Source organism: Rana temporaria, chromosome 8 (assembly GCF_905171775.1).
Source record: "Rana temporaria chromosome 8, aRanTem1.1, whole genome shotgun sequence".
Taxonomy (NCBI): domain Eukaryota; kingdom Metazoa; phylum Chordata; class Amphibia; order Anura; family Ranidae; genus Rana; species Rana temporaria.
Genome location: NC_053496.1, coordinates 4,572,851 through 4,592,811, shown reverse-complemented (window position 1 = coordinate 4,592,811; position 19,961 = coordinate 4,572,851). Strand labels below are relative to the sequence as shown.

At 49.7% G+C, this 19,961-nt stretch overlaps 1 protein-coding gene across 1 annotated transcript in view; it reads right to left on the bottom strand.

Annotated features, from left to right (window-relative positions):
* Positions 1–19,961, bottom strand: part of SLIT1 (slit guidance ligand 1) — a 354,779-nt gene that overhangs the window by 288,278 nt on the left and 46,540 nt on the right. The gene's annotated exons all lie outside the window — the stretch shown is intronic.

Genomic DNA, 19,961 nt, shown 5'->3' with positions numbered 1-19,961 from the left:
CCCGTCACCCGCTGCCCACCCAAGACAAGTAAGTGCCGGGCAGACAGGGGGGGGGCACAGCTGCAACATTTGGGGCACAGTGGCAATGTTTAATGGGCAAATTGGCTGCGTTTAATGGGCACAGTGGCTGTGTTTGATGGGCAAAGTGGCTGCGTTTGATGGCACAGTGGCTGCGTTTGATGGGCACAGTGGCTGCGTTTGATGGGCACAGTAGCTGCGTTTGATGGGCACAGTGGCTGCATTTGATGGGCACAGTGGCTGCATTTGATGGCACAGTGGCTGCGTTTGATGGGCACAGTGGCTGCGTTTGATGGGCACAGTAGCTGCGTTTGATGGGCACAGTGGCTGCATTTGATGGGCACAGTGGCTGCATTTGATGGGCAAAGTGGCTGCGTTTGATGGCACAGTGGCTGCGTTTGATGGGCACAGTAGCTGCGTTTGATGGGCACAGTGGCTGCATTTGATGGGCACAGTGGCTGCATTTGATGGGTAAAGTGGCTGCGTTTGATGGACACAGTGGCTGCGTTTGATGCGCACAGTGGCTGCATTTGATGGGCAAAGTGGCTGCGTTTGATGGACACAGTGACTGCGTTTGATGGACACAGTGGCTGCGTTTGATGGGCAAGGTGGCTGCGTTTGATGGCACAGTGGCTGCGTTTGATGGGCACAGTGGCTGCGTTTGATGGCAAAGTGGCTGCCTTTGATGGGAACATTGGCTGCGTTTGATGGCACAGTGGCTGGGTTTGATGGGCACAGTAGCTGCGTTTGATGGGCACAGTGGCTGCGTTTGGTACAGTAGCTGTGTTTTATGGACACAGTAGCTGTGTTTGATAGGCACAGTGGTTGCGTTTGATGGGAACAGTGGCTGCGTTTGGTACAGTGGCTGTGTTTGATGGGCACAGTGAGGCTGCAATTGATGAATTGAATAAATTAATTTCTTCAGAGGTGTTTGAACTTTTTTAGTTTGTTTTCGCCCCCTAAAAAAAAAAAATTGAGCACCAGCCGCCACTGGGGATGGTTGAAGTACAATTTTGGAATCAGGCTAGGCTGTCCTGAATAGATGAGTCTTCAGGTATTGCCTAAAGGCGGATATGGTAGGAGACAACCAAACAGATTGGAATAAGGAGTTCCACGAGAAGTTCTGGAGAAGTCCTGGAGGCGATGATCAAGGGAGGAGGTAATGAGGGAGCATAGAAAGCAGGAGGTCTTGTAAGGAGCGAAGTGGACAATTTGGCCGATTTACCAAGATGAGCTTGGTGATGCGTTGCGGGTGAAGTTGCATGTTGCAGTTAGACATGGGAATTTATTCCGACCATTTTCGTTACTGACTATGCTGGTCGGGTTGAATACTGGTCAGCTGGTCCACTGGCTTTGATATTTCCAGTCCTTGGCCTGGACCAAGCATGAAGACCAGGATAGTAAGAAGTTCTTGACTTATCGGTATACTTGTTTAGGATAAGGACATAAATCCTCAACAAATGATCAAGAGGGCAAGTATGAAAACCAAACAAATTTTCAGAGGAAGCCTTCGACTTTTACTCTCATGAACGTGTTTCCTTTCATTTTTTTTTATTGAAAGCTGATGGAAAGTTTACAAAACTGCCAAGTATAGAACCAGCATGAAAGATGAAAAAAGCCCGCTGGTAACTGAACGTGCCAGCAACCACACACAACTGAAATTTCAGGATTGGGTTGAAGAGGCATTTCATAAATGTAGTTCAGAAAAAGTCCTGAGATGTTTATAGCGGCTTTCTCAACCCTTTATTTAGCCACAGCGCCCTTTAAAAGTATAAAATCCAGAGGGCCCCCCAGTCTAATATGTAAGAAAATGTAAATGTTACATATCAATAGGAAACTTGAGCCTGGGACGATGCACACAACTGCTTTGAAGAAATAAATTTCACATCAGATCCCCCTCATCACATCAGAGATCTCCCCATCACATCAGAGATCTCCCCATCACATCAGAGATCTCCCCATCACATCAGAGATCTCCCCATCACATCAGAGATCCCCCTCATCACATCAGTGATCTCCCCATCACATCAGAGGTCCCCATCACATCAGAGGTCCCCCATCACATCAGAGGTCCCCCCGTCACATCAGAGATCTCCCCATCACATCAGAGATCTCCCCATCACATCAGAGGTCCCCCCATCACATCAGAGGTCCCCCATCACATCAGAGGTCCCCCCATCACATCAGAGGTCCCCCATCACATCAGAGATCTCCCCATCACATCAGAGGTCCCCTCATCACATCAGAGGTCCCCTCATCACATCAGAGATCTCCCCATCACATCAGAGATCTCCCCATCACATCAGAGGTCTCCCCATCACATCAGAGATCTCCCCATCACATCAGAGATCCCCCCATCACATCAGAGGTCCCCCATCACATCAGAGGTCCCCCCATCATATCAGAGATCCCCCATCACATCAGAGGTCTCCCCATCACATCAGAGGTCTCCCCATCACATCAGAGATCTCCCCAGAGCAGGATCTGGGAACCACAATCAATGACATCACACCTACAGCCACACCCCCCTACAGTTAGAAACACAGATGAGGTCACACTTAACCCCTTCAGCGCCCCCTTGTGGTTAACTCCCAAACTTCAATTGTCATTTTCACAGTAATAAGTGCATTTTTAATGCATTTTTCGCTGTAAAAATGACAATGGTCCCAAAAATGTGTCAAAATTGTCCGAAGTGTCCGCCATAATGTCACAGTCACGAAAAAAAAATTGCTGATCGCCGCCATTAGTAGTAGAAAAAAAATCATAAAAATGCAATAAAACTATCTCCTATTTTGTAAACGCTATAAATTGTGCGCAAACCAATCGATAAACGCTTATTGAGATTTTTTTTACCAAAAATAGGTAGAAGAATACGTATCGGCCTAAACTGAGGAATTTTTTTTATATATATATATATATATATATATATATATATATATATATATATGTTTTTTGGGGGATATTTATTATAGCAAAAAGTAAAAAATATTGAATTTTTTTCAAAATTGTCGCTCTATTTTTGTTTATAGCGCAAAAAATAAAAACCGCAGAGGTGATCAAATACCACTAAAAGAAAGCTCTATTTCTGGGGGAAAAAAGGACATCAATTTTGTTTGGTAGCCACGTCGCAAGACCGCGCAATTGTCAGTTAAAACGACGCAGTGCCAAATTGGCCAGGCCCTTTACCTGCATAAAGGTCCGGGTCTTAAGTGGTTAAATGTTGTTTTTTTTTTTTTTTTAAAGGGGGGCATTGTTCACATCTGGCAAGGCAAACTTCAAATTCGGAGCTCCGTAGGCTATAAACGCTCCTTTTTTTTTTTTTTTTTACACTTGGACGTAATGTGTCGGAGTCGGCGCCATAAACCTGCGTCTCCCATTAGAGTTACGAGTCTCGAAGCGACAACTTTAACGGACTTCCTCAAGGTCGCGAGTGTTAAAGCGAAAGCCGCTCAGGTGATTACTAGTTAACAAGCTCCGATGGAAGTGAACCGTGAGCCCCCCCCCCCCTTCCTCCTCTCGGATAAATACGTCTGTTGGCGTTACGGCGGAGACGCGTTCCAATGTCAATCCCTTGCAGATGTAGTCCGAGGCCTGCAGGAAAATCCGTTTCGCGTCTTTAAACATTTGCATTTCTGCGAGAGCCGCGGAGAAGTGGCGAGGGGGCCGAGGAGGATCTCGGGGAGCAGTTAAATTGTTTGCTGCCTTTCATGTGAATACCATGTATATTCATCGAGCTCTGGGAAATGTTCGTTATTCAAACAGGCAATGGAAAGAGAGAGAGAGAGCGCGAGCGCGAGAAGAAAAACCCCACGCCGCTCCTTTGGTTTTCAAAGGATGCTCTGATGCTCCAGTCGGAAAAGCTGTCATACTATCCCTCAAGCGAATGATCCAGAGGAGGGAAGATGAAAAAGAGACGCGAACATCAGACGTAGGAAACGGCCCGAAAAGCGAAGGCGAAAAAAAAAAAGAAGAGACGGTGTCTAACAATCGGTCTGAGTGACGGCAAGTGGGGGGGGGGGGGGTTGGGGATTAGGCGGCTATTACAATCGCGGCTATTTTACGGATTTTATTCGGTTTGTTCGGGAATAAATTCAGCGCAAGTCTCTTGTCACGACGTACAAAAGGGATTAGAGGGGAATGAAGGAACGGAATCGGGACATGTGATCTGAATAACAAGAAAAAAAATGAACAGACCCTGAAAAGGAACCGCATGCATGTGCGACGCCAATGTGCGTTAGAAACTCGTATGTAGAATGGAGGGGGTGAGGAGAAATTCAGCAAAGGTCTGAATATCATGTTTGAGTTATGACTCAGATATATTTATGGTCATTGTATGTCTAACCAGAGGAGGCTCTTTAATTAGGCGGTCGCCTCAGGCCTCGCACTCACAGGGGCTTCACGGCCGCCTAACTTACCCAGTGCATTACCCCAGTTTTGAGGGACCTTAACGCTGCCACTGCTGTGCTCAGGCAGCGTTAAGAGCCCTGACTCAGGAGCGGGGGCCGCCAGCATCCCTAACAACCAGTGAATATCGGTGACACCACCCCTTGTGACGTCAATGACCCAGCATGCCCTCAGTCAATGACGTCACAAGGGGGGCGGGTTCACCAAGGTGAAATCACCCCGCCCCTTAGTTATTAAAGAGCAGGATCTGGGGGCCACCTTGTTAAAAGGGGGCTTCCAGATTCCGATAAGCCCCCCCTGCACGCAGACCCCCAAAACCACCGGTCAGGGTTGTGGGGAAGAGGCTCTTGTTCTTGAATAGTTTTTCCCATCATGGGTGTGAGTGGGGCCCCATATCAAGTTTTGCCTAATGCCTCACAAAGCCTAGAGCCTAAGTGCCCCTTTGCATCAGGTGCCTCCCTCACAGTGCCCCCATACATCAGGTGTTCCCATCACAGTGCACCTTTACATCAGGTGTCTCTATCACAGTGCCCCCATACATCAGGTGTTCCCATCACAGTGCACCTTTACATCAACTGTCCCAATCAGACTGCCCCCTTACATCCGGTGTCCCCATTAGAGTGCCCCCCATTAGAGTGCCCCCTCACATCAGGTGTCCCCATCAGAATGCCACCTTGCAACATGTGTGCCCACCTAAGGCCCAAAGTGCATACCCCCGCATTTTTTTTCAAATCACATGACAGTCAGGCTACACCTGCCCATCCAACCAAGTCAATAGACAGTCCCTCTGGAGACAACAGTAGATCTATGAAGATTCCCATTTATCCAAGTGAGAGAGAGAGAGAGAGAGAGAGAGAGAGAGACTTGTAAAGCGCAACACATGCAAACTGAATCGCCTCTGGGCGCTGTATCCATTTCATGGGTAAGGAACCCCTTGACCTCAGAAGTCATGTTGTATCTGGTAGTAGTTGGTCCTATTCAATTGGACTTTTCGTACCTTATCCACCTTTTCAGTTCTACCGGAAGGTGGCTTAGACAAGCTACAAAACATCTTAAAAATTACAGAACAAGTCCAACTGAATGTGACTCTCTACTAGAACCACGACTCACCGGAGAACATTGGTAGAACACATACAGAGCGTCACACCTTTCAGTCACCAGGATGTCAATCTACGACACTTGACCCAAGCAACAATAACAGATTTCCGGCCAGGAGATGTAGAAGAACCCACCTTTTCTGTTCTACCGGAAGGTGGCTTAGACAAGCTACTAAACATCTTAAAAATAAAAGAACAAGTTCAACTGAATGTGACTCTCTACTAGGACCACGACTCACCGGAGAACATTTGTCTGGCCAGGAGATGTAGAAGAACCCGAAATTCCACACAGGTTGGTCAGTAATGTCTGAGCTGGAAAGGCATCCATTCTCCAAAACACTGATAAGGACCTCGGACTATCCTGGTCTGCATGCTGGGTCCAGGTCAGGGATTGAAAGTACTGAAGCCATATGTGGACACCTCACATATGGGGCCGTTATTTAATGGTTTCAACAGTAATTTAATTAACACAAATTATAATCAAAACTTTCCACAAAAGAAAAATGCTCTTGTATGGCCGGTGGCAACAACAGCTGAAATGGTTTTGCAACAGGATGGAAAATCATTGTCTCCAGATGGTCATTTGGGACAGATGTTATCAATGCTTCGGCTCATTTCAGAGCCGCCATTCCCAACCAAGGTTCCTCCCGAGGTTAGGCTAGGGCTTCCTTGAGCTGAGATAGGTTGGCCTCCCAGTGGCCTACCAGCTGCATGACAATAGATGTTTTTTAAGGGTCTTATTTTCCAGTGAGAGGTCCCCTCATAACACCAGAGTTCCCCCTCCATGTTAGTCACCCATTATGTTAAACACCCCCCCCCCATCACATCAGTGCCCCCTATATATAAGAGCCTCCTCATAACATCACAATGACCCCAATACATGAGAGGCCCCCTTTACATGAGTCCCCCCTATCACATCAGAGCCACTCATCACATCAGAGGTCACCCATCGTGTCAGAGGCCCCCCAATCACATTAGAGTTCTCCCCTTCATGTTGGAGGCCCCCCATCACATCAGTGTCCCCCTATATATAAGAGCCTCCCCATAACATCACAATCACCCCTTTACATCAGAGGTCCCCCTATCACATCAGAGCCACTCATCACATCAGAGGTCCCCCATCATGTCAGAGGCCCCCAATCACATTAGAGTTCCCCCCTTCATGTTAGAGGCTTCTCATCACATCAGTGCCCCCTATATATAAGAGCATCCCCATAACATCACAATCACCCCTATACATCAGAAGTCCCCCCCATCACATCAGAGCCACTCATCACATCAGAGGTCCCCCATCATGTCAGAGGCCCCAATCACATTAGAGTTCCCCCTTCGTGTTAGAGGCTTCCCATCACATCAGTGCCCATAACATCACAATCACCCCTATACATGAGAGGCCCCCTGTACATGAGTCCCCCCCATATCACATCAGAGCCACTCATCACATCAGAGGTCCCCCAATCACATTAGAGTTAACCCCCTTCATGTTAGAGGTTTTTCATCACATCAGTGCCCCCTATATATGAGAGCCTCCCCATAACAACACAATCACCCCTATACATCAGAAGTCCCCTGTACATGAGTCCCCCCTATCACATCAGAGCCACTCATCACATCAGAGGTCCCCCAATAACATTAGAGTTCCCCCTTCATGTTAGAGGCTTCCCATCACATCAGTGTCCCCCTATATATGAGAGCCTCCACATTACAATCACAATTTGTGCATTGGTGTGCAGTCATGTTGGAACAGGAAGGGGCTGTCCCCAAAACTGATGCCACAAAGTTGGGAACATGAAATTGTCCAAAATATCTTGGTATGCTGACCCCTTAAGAGTTCCCTTCACTGGAACTAAGGGGCCAACCCAACCCCTGAAAAACCAAGGGCCAGATGTGGCCCTTTGCTGGCCTTTATCTGGCCCTTGGGGCACAATTGCTCCCACTGACTTCAACAATGGGGCACTATAGCTTCCACCGATACCAATGATGGGATACTATTCCTCCTACTGATTCGCTGTCAATCGTCCAATCATAGCAGAAGAGGATGGGAGAAGGCATTGAGGACTCGGAGGGAACGTGGAGGACAGCGCCGTGACCCGAGACAGGTAAGTGCCGTGCGGGGGCATACTGGCAGCAGTTGATGGGGCAAACTGGCTGCAATTGATGGGGCAAACTTGCGGCAACTGACGGGGCAAACTGGCGGCAATTGACGGGGCAAACTGGCGGCAATTGACGGGGCAAACTGGCGGCAATTGACGGGGCAAACTGGTGGCAATTGATGGGCAAACTTGCAATTGATGGGGAAAACTGGTGGCAACTGATGGGGCACACTGGCAAACTTGCACCAATTGATGGGGCAAACTGGTGGAAACTGATGGGGCACACTGGCAGCAATTCATGGGGCACACTGCCAGCAATTCATGGGGCACACTGCCAGCAATTGATGATTACAGTGGCTGTGTTTGATGGCACAGTGGGGGCAATTTATGGGTACAATGGCTGCATTTGATGGCACAGTGGCTGCATTTGATGGGCACAGTGGCTGCGTTTAATGGGCATAGTGGTTGCATTTGATGGCACAGTGGCTGCATTTGATGGCACAGTGGCCGCATTTAATGGGCACAGTGGTGGCAATTTATGGGCACAGTGGCTGTGTTTGATGGCACAGTGGCTGCATTTGATGGGCACAGTGGCTGCATTTAATGGGCACAGTGGTGGCAATTTATGGGTACAGTGGCTGCATTTGATGGCACAGTGGCTGCGTTTGATGGGCACAGTAGCTGCGTTTGATGGGCACAGTGGCTGCGTTTGATGGGCACAGTGGCTGCAATTAATGGGCACAGTGCCTGCATTTAATGGGCACAGTGGTGGCAATTAATGTGCACAGTGGCAGCATTTGATGGCACAGTAGCTGCGTTTGATGGCACAGTGGTGGCAAATAATGGGCACAGTGGCAGCATTTGATGGGCACAGTGGCTGCGTTTGATGGTGATGGGCACAGTGGTGGCATGTGATGGGCACAGTATCTGCGTTTGATGGGCACAGTGAGGCTGCAATTCATGTTTTTTTTTTTTTTCAGTTTGTTTGCGCCCCCCAAAACATTTTGTCATGGGCCCATAACATTTTCTGCCCCCTGCTGGCCACAATCCAGCCCCCCGTAAAGTCTGAAGGACATATAAAGTGGCCCTTTGTTTGAAAAGTTTGAAGACCCCCTGATCTAGAAGACACAAGTTTAGACCGCCGAAACAATCTGGGACAAAGATCAACCGCACAAAAGGCGTGAATCGCTTCAGTCAGTCTTCAGCCAACGCAAGAACTCTGCCAATGCGCCAACATCAAACCTTGGCTGGGTTTTTTAGGAAAAATCGACTTGTCTATGGCCGGCCTTTGAGTTCCTTCCAGCAAAAGCCCGGGCATCACAATGGAACTCGCTGCCAGTCAAATCTGCGGGTTTCGCCCGAGTCGCCTTTGAATGCTCCGCTAGACACACAGCGACGGCCCCGAGTGACATCTATTAGCATAAGAACCGCAGAGCAACATTAACTTCTGGCTCTGCCGCCAGGCGCAGGGGACCGGCTTTTTACCCAGCGAATTGTTGGGTCTCCACAGCGCTCGCACGTCTAAAGAAAAATCCAAACAAAGATGTAAAAAAAAACGTGTCCTGCAAACCAGCGCCAATCCCAAGGCACATTCTCTCGCCGGCGCTCGGCTTTCCTTTTTTTTTTTTCTTTAAGCGACGTTGAAAGATTGAAAAATCGCAGCTGATTTTACAGCCATTTATTATTGACCTCCGGAGACACAAATCAGCAGAAAACGGCGTGGAAATGGTTCTCGGCGGCGCTCTTTGGAAGGCGGAAAAAAATAAATATAAAACTTGTACCGACGGCGGCGATAGATCAACGTATATGAAGGGCATGAAGAGTTCTGTATTGGACGGGGTGATAGAGACGACGTGTTGTACATCGGGATTATTGGGCAAGGCAGCAGAGGACGGCGCCCAGCGCTGGGGCAAGGTCAACTAGAGCCCAGGGCGAACATGCCAAACTGCCCCCCCCCAAGATGTATGAGCATTATATGTCAGCAACCCCCCCCCCCCAAACAAATCCTGTATGCATGAATTCTACCTACTTCTAGAACAAATCTGATTTCCCTGCTGAAATCCCCCCCCAGCACAAATGCCCCCCCCCAGAAAAAATACCCCTTCTAATACATCTCCCCCCATTCATGCATGATCCCTACTAGCACACATCCCCCCCCCCCCCCAAAAAAAAATCCCCTCCTAGCACAAATCTCCCCCTATTCATCCCTACTAGCACACATCCCTCCCCCCCCCCCCCCACAAAATTCCCCTCCTAGCACAAATGTCCCCCCATTCATCCCTACTAGCACACACCCCTCCACCCCCCCCCCCAAAAAAAAATTAGCCTCCTAGCACATATCTCCCCCCATTCATCCCTACTAGCACACATCCCTCCACCCCCCCCCCCCCCAAAAAAAAATCCCCTCCTAGCACATATTTTCCCCCATTCATCCCTACTAGCACACATCCCTTCACCCACCCCCCCAAAAAAAATCCCCTCCTAGCACATATTTTCCCCCCTTCATCCCTACTAGCACACATCCCTTCACCCCCCCCCCCCCCAAAAAAAATCCCCTCCTAGCACATATTTTCCCCCATTCATCCCTACTAGCACACATCCCTTCACCCACCCCCCCCAAAAAATCCCCTCCTAGCACATATTTTCCCCCATTCATCCCTACTAGCACACATCCCTTCACCCCCCCCCAAAAAAAATCCCCTCCTAGCACATATTTTCCCACATTCATCCCTACTAGCACACATCCCTCCACCCCCCCCCCAAAAAAAATCCCCTCCTAGCACATATTTTCCCCCATTCATCCCTACTAGCACACATCCCCCCCCCCAAAAAAAATCCCCTCCTAGCACATATCTCCCCCCATTCATCCCTATTGGCACACATCCCTCCACCCCCCCCCCCAAAAAAAATCCCCTCCTAGCACATATCTCCCCCCATTCATCCCTATTGGCACACATCCCTCCACCCCCCCCCCCCAAAAAAAAATCCCCTCCTAGCACATATCTCCCCCCATTCATCCCTATTGGCACACATCCCTCCACCCCCCCCCCCAAAAAAAAATTCCCCTCCTAGCACAAATCTCCCCCCATTCATCCCTACTAGCACACATCCCTCCACCCCCCCCCCCCAAAAAAAAATCCCCTCCTAGCACATATCTCCCCCCATTCATCCCTATTGGCACACATCCCTCCACCCCCCCCCAAAAAAAAAATTCCCCTCCTAGCACATATCTCCCCCCATTCATCCCTACTAGCACACATCCCTCCACCCCCCCCCCCAAAAAATCCTCTCCTAGCACAAATCTCCCCCCATTCATCCCTACTAGCACACATCCCTCCCCCCCCCCCAAAAAAAATCCCCTCCTAGCACATATCTCCCCCCATTCATCCCTATTGGCACACATCCCTCCACCCCCCCCCCCAAAAAAAAATCCCCTCCTAGCACATATCTCCCCCCATTCATCCCTATTGGCACACATCCCTCCACCCCCCCCCCCCAAAAAAAAACCCCCTCCTAGCACATACCCCCCCCCCTTCCTCCCTATTGGCACACATCCCTCCCCCCCCCCCCCCCAAAAAAAAATCCCCTCCTAGCACATATCTCCCCCCATTCATCCCTATTGGCACACATCCCTCCCCCCCCCCCCCCCCAAAAAAAAATTCCCCTCCTAGCACAAATCTCCCCCCATTCATCCCTACTAGCACACATCCCTCCACCCCCCCCAAAAAAATCCTCTACTAGCACAAATCTCCCCCCATTCATCCCTACTAGCACACATCCCTCTCCACCCCCCCCCCCCCCCCAAAAAAAAATTCCCCTCCTAGCACAAATCTCCCCCCATTCATCCCTACTAGCACACATCCCTCCCCCCCCCCCAAAAAAATCCTCTACTAGCACAAATCTCCCCCCATTCATCCCTACTAGCACACATCCCTCCACCCCCCCCAAAAAAATCCCCTCCTAGCACAAATCTCCCCCCATTCATCCCTAAAGACAGGTATTTGCACCCACTTCCGGCCACAGTCTATGGGCAGACTGCGGGCAGGACGTCACCTCCCGTCCCCCGTTGTGTTCTGGGAACACTTGGCTCCCAGAGCACAGCGGGAGCCAGTCAGCAGGCGCAGCGCAACTCGCGCATGCGCCGCAGTGAAGCCGGAGCGCTTTACTTCCTGGTTCCCTCACTGAGGATGGCAGGGGGGGGGGGGGGGCAGCAGAGTGACCAGCGATCGCTCATCCTCTGCTGCGGACGGCGCTGGACTCCTGGACAGGTAAGTCAAGTTTTTTTTTTCGGTGGACATCCTCTTTAATGCAGGGGTCCAGGTTGGGTAAGGTACATAGTACAAGGGTCTGGGTTGGGTAAGGTAAAGTACATAGTACATGGGTCTGGGTTGGGTAAGGTACATAGTACAGGAGTCTCGGTTGGGTAAGGTAAAGTACATAGTACAGGGGTCTCGGTTGGGTAAGGTACATAGTACAGGGGTCTAGGTTGGGTAAGGTACATAGTGCAGGGGTCTAGGTTGGGTAAGGTACATAGTACAGGGGTCTCGGTTGGGTAAGGTACATAGTACAGGGGTCTAGGTTGGGTAAGGTACATAGTGCAGGGGTCTCGGTTGGGTAAGGTACATAGTACAGGGGTCTAGGTTGGGTAAGGTACATAGTGCAGGGGTCTAGGTTGGGTAAAGTACATAGTACAGGGGTCTTGGTTGGGTAAGGTACATAGTACAGGGGTCTCGGTTGGGTAAAGTACATAGTACAGGGGTCTAGGTTGGGTAAGGTACATAGTACAGGGGTCTCGGTTGGGTAAGGTACATAGTACAGGGGTCTCGGTTGGTTGGGTAAGGTACATAGTACATGGGTCTGGGGTGGGTAAGGTAAAGTACATAGTACAGGGGTCTCGGTTGGGTAAGGTACATAGTACAGGGGTCTGGGGTGGGTAAGGTAAAGTACATAGTACAGGGGTCTCGGTTGGGTAAGGTAAAGTACATAGTACAGGGGTCTCGGTTGGGTAAGGTACATAGTACAGGGGTCTCGGTTGGGTAAGGTACATAGTACAGGGTCTCGGTTGGGTAAGGTACATAGTACAGGGGTCTAGGTCGGGTAAGGTACATAGTACAGGGGTCTCGGTTGGGTAAGGTACATAGTACAGGGGTCTGGGGTGGGTAAGGTAAAGTACATAGTACAGGGTTCTAGGTTGGGTAAGGTACATAGTAGAGGGGTCTAGGTTGGGTAAGGTACATAGTACAGGGGTCTCGGTTGGGTAAGGTACATAGTACAGGGTTCTAGGTTGGGTAAGGTAAAGTACATAGTACAGGGTTCTAGGTTGGGTAAGGTACATAGTAGAGGGGTCTAGGTTGGGTAAGGTACATAGTACAGGGGTCTCGGTTGGGTAAGGTAAAGTACATAGTACAGGGGTCTAGGTCGGGTAAGGTACATAGTACAGGGGTCTCGGTTGGGTAAGGTACATAGTACAGGGGTCTCGGTTGGGTAAGGTACATAGTACAGGGGTCTGGGTTGGGTAAGGTAAAGTACATAGTACAGGGTTCTAGGTTGGGTAAGGTACATAGTACAGGGGTCTGGATTGGGTAAGGTAAAGTACATAGTACAGGGGTCTCGGTTGGGTAAGGTACATAGTACAGGGTTCTAGGTTGGGTAAGGTACATAGTACAGGGGTCTGGGTTGGGTAAGGTAAAGTACATAGTACAGGGTTCTAGGTTGGGTAAGGTACATAGTACAGGGGTCTGGGTTGGGTAAGGTAAAGTACATAGTACAGGGGTCTCGGTTGGGTAAAGTACATAGTACAGGGGTCTCGGTTAGGTAAGGTACATAGTACAGGGGTCTAGGTCGGGTAAGGTACATAGTACAGGGGTCTAGGTCGGGTAAGGTACATAGTACAGGGGTCTAGGTTGGGTAAGGTACATAGTACAGGGGTCTGGGGTGGGTAAGGTACATAGTACAGGGGTCTCGGTTGGGTAAGGTACATAGTACAGGGGTCTAGGTTGGGTAAGGTAAAGTACATAGTACACGGGTCTAGGTTGGGTAAGGTACATAGTACAGGGGTCTAGGTCGGGTAAGGTACATAGTACAGTGGTTTAGGTTGGGTAAGGTACATAGTACAGTGGTTTATGTTGGGTAAGGTACATAGTACAGGGGTCTAGGTTGGGTAAGGTACATAGTACAGGGTTCTAGGTTGGGTAAGGTACACAGTACAGGGGTCTAGGTTGGGTAAGGTACATAGTACAGGGGTCTCGGTTGGGTAAGGTACATAGTACAGGGGTCTCGGTTGGGTAAGGTACATAGTACAGGGGTCTAGGTTGGGTAAGGTACATAGTACAGGGTTCTAGGTTAGGTAAAGTACATAGTACAGGGGTCTAGGTCGGGTAAGGTACATAGTATAGGGGTCTCGGTTGGGTAAAGTACATAGTACAGGGGTCCAGGTTGGGTAAGGTACATAGTACAGTGGTCTAGGTTGGGTAGGGTACATAGTACAGGGGTCTAGGTCAGGTAAGGTACATAGTACAGGGGTCTAGGTTGGGTAAGGTACATAGTACAGGGGTCTAGGTTGGGTAAGGTACATAGTACAGGGGTCTAGGTTGGGTAAGGTAAATAGTACAGGGGTCTCGGTTGGGTAAGGTACATAGTACAGGGGTCTCGGTTGGGTAAGGTACATAGTGCAGGGGTCTAGGTCGGGTAAGGTAAATAGTACAGGGGTCTCGGTTGGGTAAGGTACATAGTGCAGGGGTCTAGGTCGGGTAAGGTACATAGTACAGGGGTCTAGGTTGGGTAAGGTACATAGTACAGGGGTCTAGGTTGGGTAAGGTACATAGTACAGGGGTCTCAGTTGGGTAAGGTACATAGTACAGGGGTCTCGGTTGGGTAAGGTACATAGTACAGGGGTCTAGGTCGGGTAAGGTACATAGTACAGGGGTCTAGGTTGGGTAAGGTACATAGTACAGGGAGCAGGGGTGGGTAAGGTACATAGTACAGGGGTCTCAGTTGGGTAAGGTACATAGTACAGGGGTCTCGGTTGGGTAAGGTACATAGTACAGGGGTCTGGGTTGGGTAAGGTACATAGTACAGGGGTCTGGGTTGGGTAAGGTACATACATAGTACAGGGGTCAGGGTTGGGTAAGGTACATAGTACAGGGGTCTCGGTTGGGTAAGGTACATAGTACAGTGGTTTGGGTTGGGTAAGGTACATAGCACAGGGGTCTGGGTTGGGTAAGGTACATAGTACAGGGGTCTAGGTTGGGTAAGGTACATAGCACAGGGGTCTGGGTTGGGTAAGGTAAAGTACACAGTACAGGGGTCTGGGTTGGTTGGGTAAGGTACATAGTACAGGGGTCACGGTTGGGTAAGGTACATAATACAGGGGTCTGGGTTGGTTGGGTAAGGTACATAGTACAGGGGTCTAGGTTGGGTAAGGTACATAGTACAGGGGTCTGGGTTGGGTAAGGTACATAGTACAGGGGTCTAGGTTGGGTAAGGTACATAGTACAGGGGTCTCGGTTGGGTAAGGTACATAGTACAGGGGTCTCGGTTGGTTGGGTAAGGTACATAGTACAGGGGTCTGGGGTGGGTAAGGTAAGGTACATAGTACAGGGGTCTAGGTTGGGTAAGGTACATAGTACAGGGGTCTCGGTTGGGTAAGGTACATAGTACAGGGGTCTGGGGTGGGTAAGGTAAGGTACATAGTACAGGGGTCTAGGTTGGGTAAGGTACATAGTACAGGGGTCTCGGTTGGGTAAGGTACATAGTACAGGGGTCTAGGTTGGGTAAGGTACATAGTACAGGGGTCTCGGTTGGGTAAGGTACATAGTACAGGGGTCTCGGTTGGTTGGGTAAGGTACATAGTACAGGGGTCTGGGGTGGGTAAGGTAAGGTACATAGTACAGGGGTCTAGGTTGGGTAAGGTACATAGTACAGGGGTCTCGGTTGGGTAAGGTACATAGTACAGGGGTCTAGGTTGGGTAAGGTACACAGTGCAGGGGTCTGGGGTGGGTAACCTACTTAATGTAAGGGTCCGGGTTAAATAAGATACATAGTACAGGGTTTTGCCTATAGTTCTACTTTAAGGGTCTTTCTGTAGTAGAAGTGCTTTTGAAGAGGCAAACATTCATCGCATTTTTTCATACTTCATCTACCGCCATGATTACACGCTCCACTTATCCTTTCTCTGGTCATCAATCTCAGGGCTTTGGGGTCAACAAATAACAGACTATCAGACCCCTGAGGTAAGAGGAATACGCACGCAAGCATTCTTCTCCAGCACGCAAGTCTACAAGTGCAACCGCAAAATGATAATAATAAGAAAAATACACCACCCTCGTTCCAAGATCTGGGGTCACCTCAAGCCCCACTAACTATTACTAATTTTCTTACGATAAGAGGTCCACCTGAGTGAATAATTCCCAACGCCGCTTACAAAATTCTCTGACTCTAGTTAGCATATTTCTTATGAAGGTGCACGATTTCCAGCTCTTTACATATACATTGTACATTAACATCAGTCCCTGCCCACCGGCCACAGTCTGGCCCCCCTATGGTCTGAAGGACAGTAAACTGTGCCCTTGTTTAGAAAGTTTGGAGATCCCAGCCTTAGGAGATTGAGAAGCAATTTTATACAGCGATCAGTGCTATAAAAATGCACTGATTACTGTGTAAATGACACAGGCAGGGAAGGGGTTAACCACTAGGGGGTAGGGAAGGGGTTAAGTGTGTCCTAGGGAGTGATTCTAACCGTTAGGGGGGCATGGCTACGAGTGACACGTCACTGATCGCTGCTCCCGATGAGAGGGAACAGACGATCAGTGACCCGTCACTAGGAAGAACGAGGAGATGTGTTTACACAGGCCTCTCCCGGGTTCTGCAGCTCCGTGACCTGATCGCGGTGACCCCGGCGGACATCGAGTCCCGCTGGTCCCGCGGGCGCAGTCATGGAGTTTGCGGCACATCACTTTGCCCAGCCGTGCCATTCTGCCGACTTATATCCTTGTGAGCCGGTTGTGAGCCCGGCAGAAGGCAGAAAGCACCGGAGAGCGCACCGGAGAGCAGGAGAAGAGGGCGGAGAGTCGGAAGAGACCCCCGAAGTCGGAAGAGACCCCTGAAGTCAGAAGAAGACCCCCGGAGCTGCCTAATAAATTACTTTAAAAACCTGTTTTTTTCTTACATTTTTCCCCCCCAGGTGAATGGGTAGGGGTACGATGTACCCCATACTCATTCACATAGAGTGAGGGACCGGGATCTGGGGGACCCCTTATCAAAGAGGGCTCCCGGATTTCGATAAGCCCCCCGCCCGCAGACCCCAACAACCAACGGCCATGGTTGTCGGGAAGAGGCCCTTGTCCTCATCAACATAGGGATAGGTGCTTTGGGGTGGGGCGCACTCGCTCGTCCCCTCCCCCTTTCCTGACCGGCCGGGCTGTGTGCTTGGATAAGGGTCTGATATGGCATTTGGGGGGACCCCCACGCCGTTTTTTCCGTGTAGGGGGTTCCCCTTAAAATCCATACCAGACCCAAGGGCCTGGTATGCTCTTGTGGAGGGGGAACCCATGCCGTTTTTTTCTTTTAAAAAAAAAAAAATTGGCTTGGAGTTCCCCCCTAATTATTGGGGGATCAAAGCCGCGTCCCTGCTCATTAAAGTCGTACTTCAAGTCGTGGTACAAAGTCGGATCCACAGTCGTATGAAAAATCGCAGGCTGCGAATCGCGGCAAAATGGTGTGACTTTGAAGTCGCATAAGTGTGAAACAAAGCCTTCCATTTTTATTCCAACTACGAGGAGCTGAAGGTCATTGGATTCCCTTCATGACTCTTTCATCCTTCAGGCGCTTTTGGAGAAAAATCTGCAAAGCGCAATTCCCCCCCTCGTATCGTTTCCTTTCCATTCCGCCCCGGCGGCTTGATTTCCAGTTCTTGTCTCTTCTGTTGATGATGTAAACAAGGACAAGACCGAGAGCAATTAAAGAATCAAACATCTGCCATTCATATGGAGCTCTGGAACTCCATGTCAGGCGGTTCTTTGGCTGGGGTGGGGTTACACGTAACGATCGCCGACAATCAGGCGCAATGTTCAAAGTCACCCCCCGGCCAGACAGCAAACTGTTTATATCTCTGGTGCACCTAGTGAGAGATGCGTTGTATCTATGAGAGAGCCGAGAGGCTGGAAGGGTCACGGCTCGGCAGAGGAGACATAAACACGGGTTAGGTGGGAGGAAGTGAGAGATTAGCGCGGCTCACGGGATAAACTTATGAAGCCATGAAAAATATATTCTATAGAAAGCGTGTCGAGACAATGAACAGGCCCTTGACACCTCGGATCTTCTCCGAGAGACTCCGAGAGACAGCTGCGTCTGAACATAAGAAGGAACGCCGGCGATGAGGTCACCTGCCGCGTTGTATCCAAACTCAACGCTAATTACAGGTCTGCCGGAAAACAAATAGCTGAAAGGCATCCGTTTGTATCTCCTATTTATTGCAATGTGGAAGGGAAGAGTTCCAATAAAGTTCATTCCAATGGGACCCTGAAGGCCTGGCCTGGGTTTCCAGCCTGCAGTTACCCAAAGCCCTCCTGTACTGGGCCCAGACCCCATCAGTTCAAAAGGAGGGGGCCCAGACCCCATCAGTTCAAAAGGAGGGGGCCCGGACCCCGTCAGTTCAAAAGGGGGAAGGGCCAGACCACGTCAGTTCAAAGGGGGGGCCCGAACCCCATCAGTTCAAAGGGGGGGCCCGGACCTCGTCAGTTCAAAAGGAGGGGGCCCGGACCCCGTCAGTGCAAAAGGGGGGGCCCGGATATCATCTGTTCAAAAGGGGGGCCCGGACCCCATCAGTTCAAAAGGGGGGCCCGGACCCCATCAGGTCAAAAGGGAGGGCCCGGACCCCGTCAGTTCAAAAGAGGGGCCCGGACCCCGTCAGTTCAAAAGGGGGGCCCGGACCTCATCAGGTCAAAAGGGGGGCCCAGACCTCATCAGTTCAAAAGAGGGGCCCGGACATCATCAGTTCAAAAGGGGGGCCCGGACCCCATCAGTTCAAAAGGGGGGCCCGGACCTCATCAGTTCAAAAGAGGGGCCCGGACCTCATCAGTTCAAAAGGGGGGGCCTGGGCACCTGCTGAGCAGGAGGACCAGCAGTACTGCCTTATTGCTGACACTTGTGCAGCGCTGCTGGCTTCTACTTTTCATTTCTCCTTCCAGCTGTGCGTTGGGGGGGGGGGGGTAAATTCTAGTGTCTGCGCTCCCTGTTATTACACGGGGGTAATTTCTCGTCAAAACACCGGCAATGTTTTGTTTTACATTTCAGCTCTCGGTGGGGAACCCCGCTGACAGCTGATAAGTTATCGGTTGTTAAGGACACGTCGGCCGGCTGCCCGCTTCGCTGTATAACCGCTTAAGGACCGCCGCACGACTTTTTACGTAGACAGAACAAGTCACAAAAAAAACACAGAAAAACAAACAAAAAAACACAAAAAACACAAAAAAAAAACACAACAAACCACAAAAAAACACAAAAAGAAAAAAACACAAAAAAAAAGCACAAAAAAACACGGGCTGGATTCAGATACATAGGCGTATCTGTCCGCCCAGCGTAACGTATCTGAGATACGTTACGCCGCTCTAACTTTGGGCGCGAGTTCTTTATTCACAAAGAACTTGAGCCCTTAGTTAGAGTGGCGTAGCGTATGTGTTGCGGCGTAAGGCTGCGTAATTGGGGATGTAGGGGGCGTGTTTTATTTAAATTTCCCTTGACCCCGTGTTTTTTACGTTTTACTTGAACGGCGCATGCGCAGTCCGTAAAATCTCCCAGTGTGCATTGTGCTAAATGACGTCGCAAGGACGTCATTGCTTTCGACGTGAACGTAAATTACGTCCAGCCGTATTCGCGAACGATTTACGCAAACAACGTAAAATTTCAAAACTCGGCGTGGGAACGACGGCCATACTTAACATTAGCTACCCCTCATATAGCAGGGGTAACTATACGCCGGAAAAAGCCGAACGCAAACGACGTAAAAAAAAAAGCGCCGGGCGGTCATTCGTTTCTCAATCGGCGTAACTCCTCATTTGCATATTCCTTGTGTAAAAATACGGAAGCGCCACCTAGTGGCCGGCGGGATATTGCAGCCTAAGATCAGACGGTGTAAGTCACTTACACCTGGCGGATCTTAGGGAGATCTATGCGTAACCTGATTCTATGAATCAGGCGCATAGATACGACGGATGGAACTCAGAGATACGACGGCGTATCTCTATCTGAATCTGGCCCAACAAAACACACAAAAAAAAAAAAAAACATATTTTCTAGACAGCTGAAAATTATTTTAAAGAAAAAAAAAAAATACAAAAAAAAACACACAAAA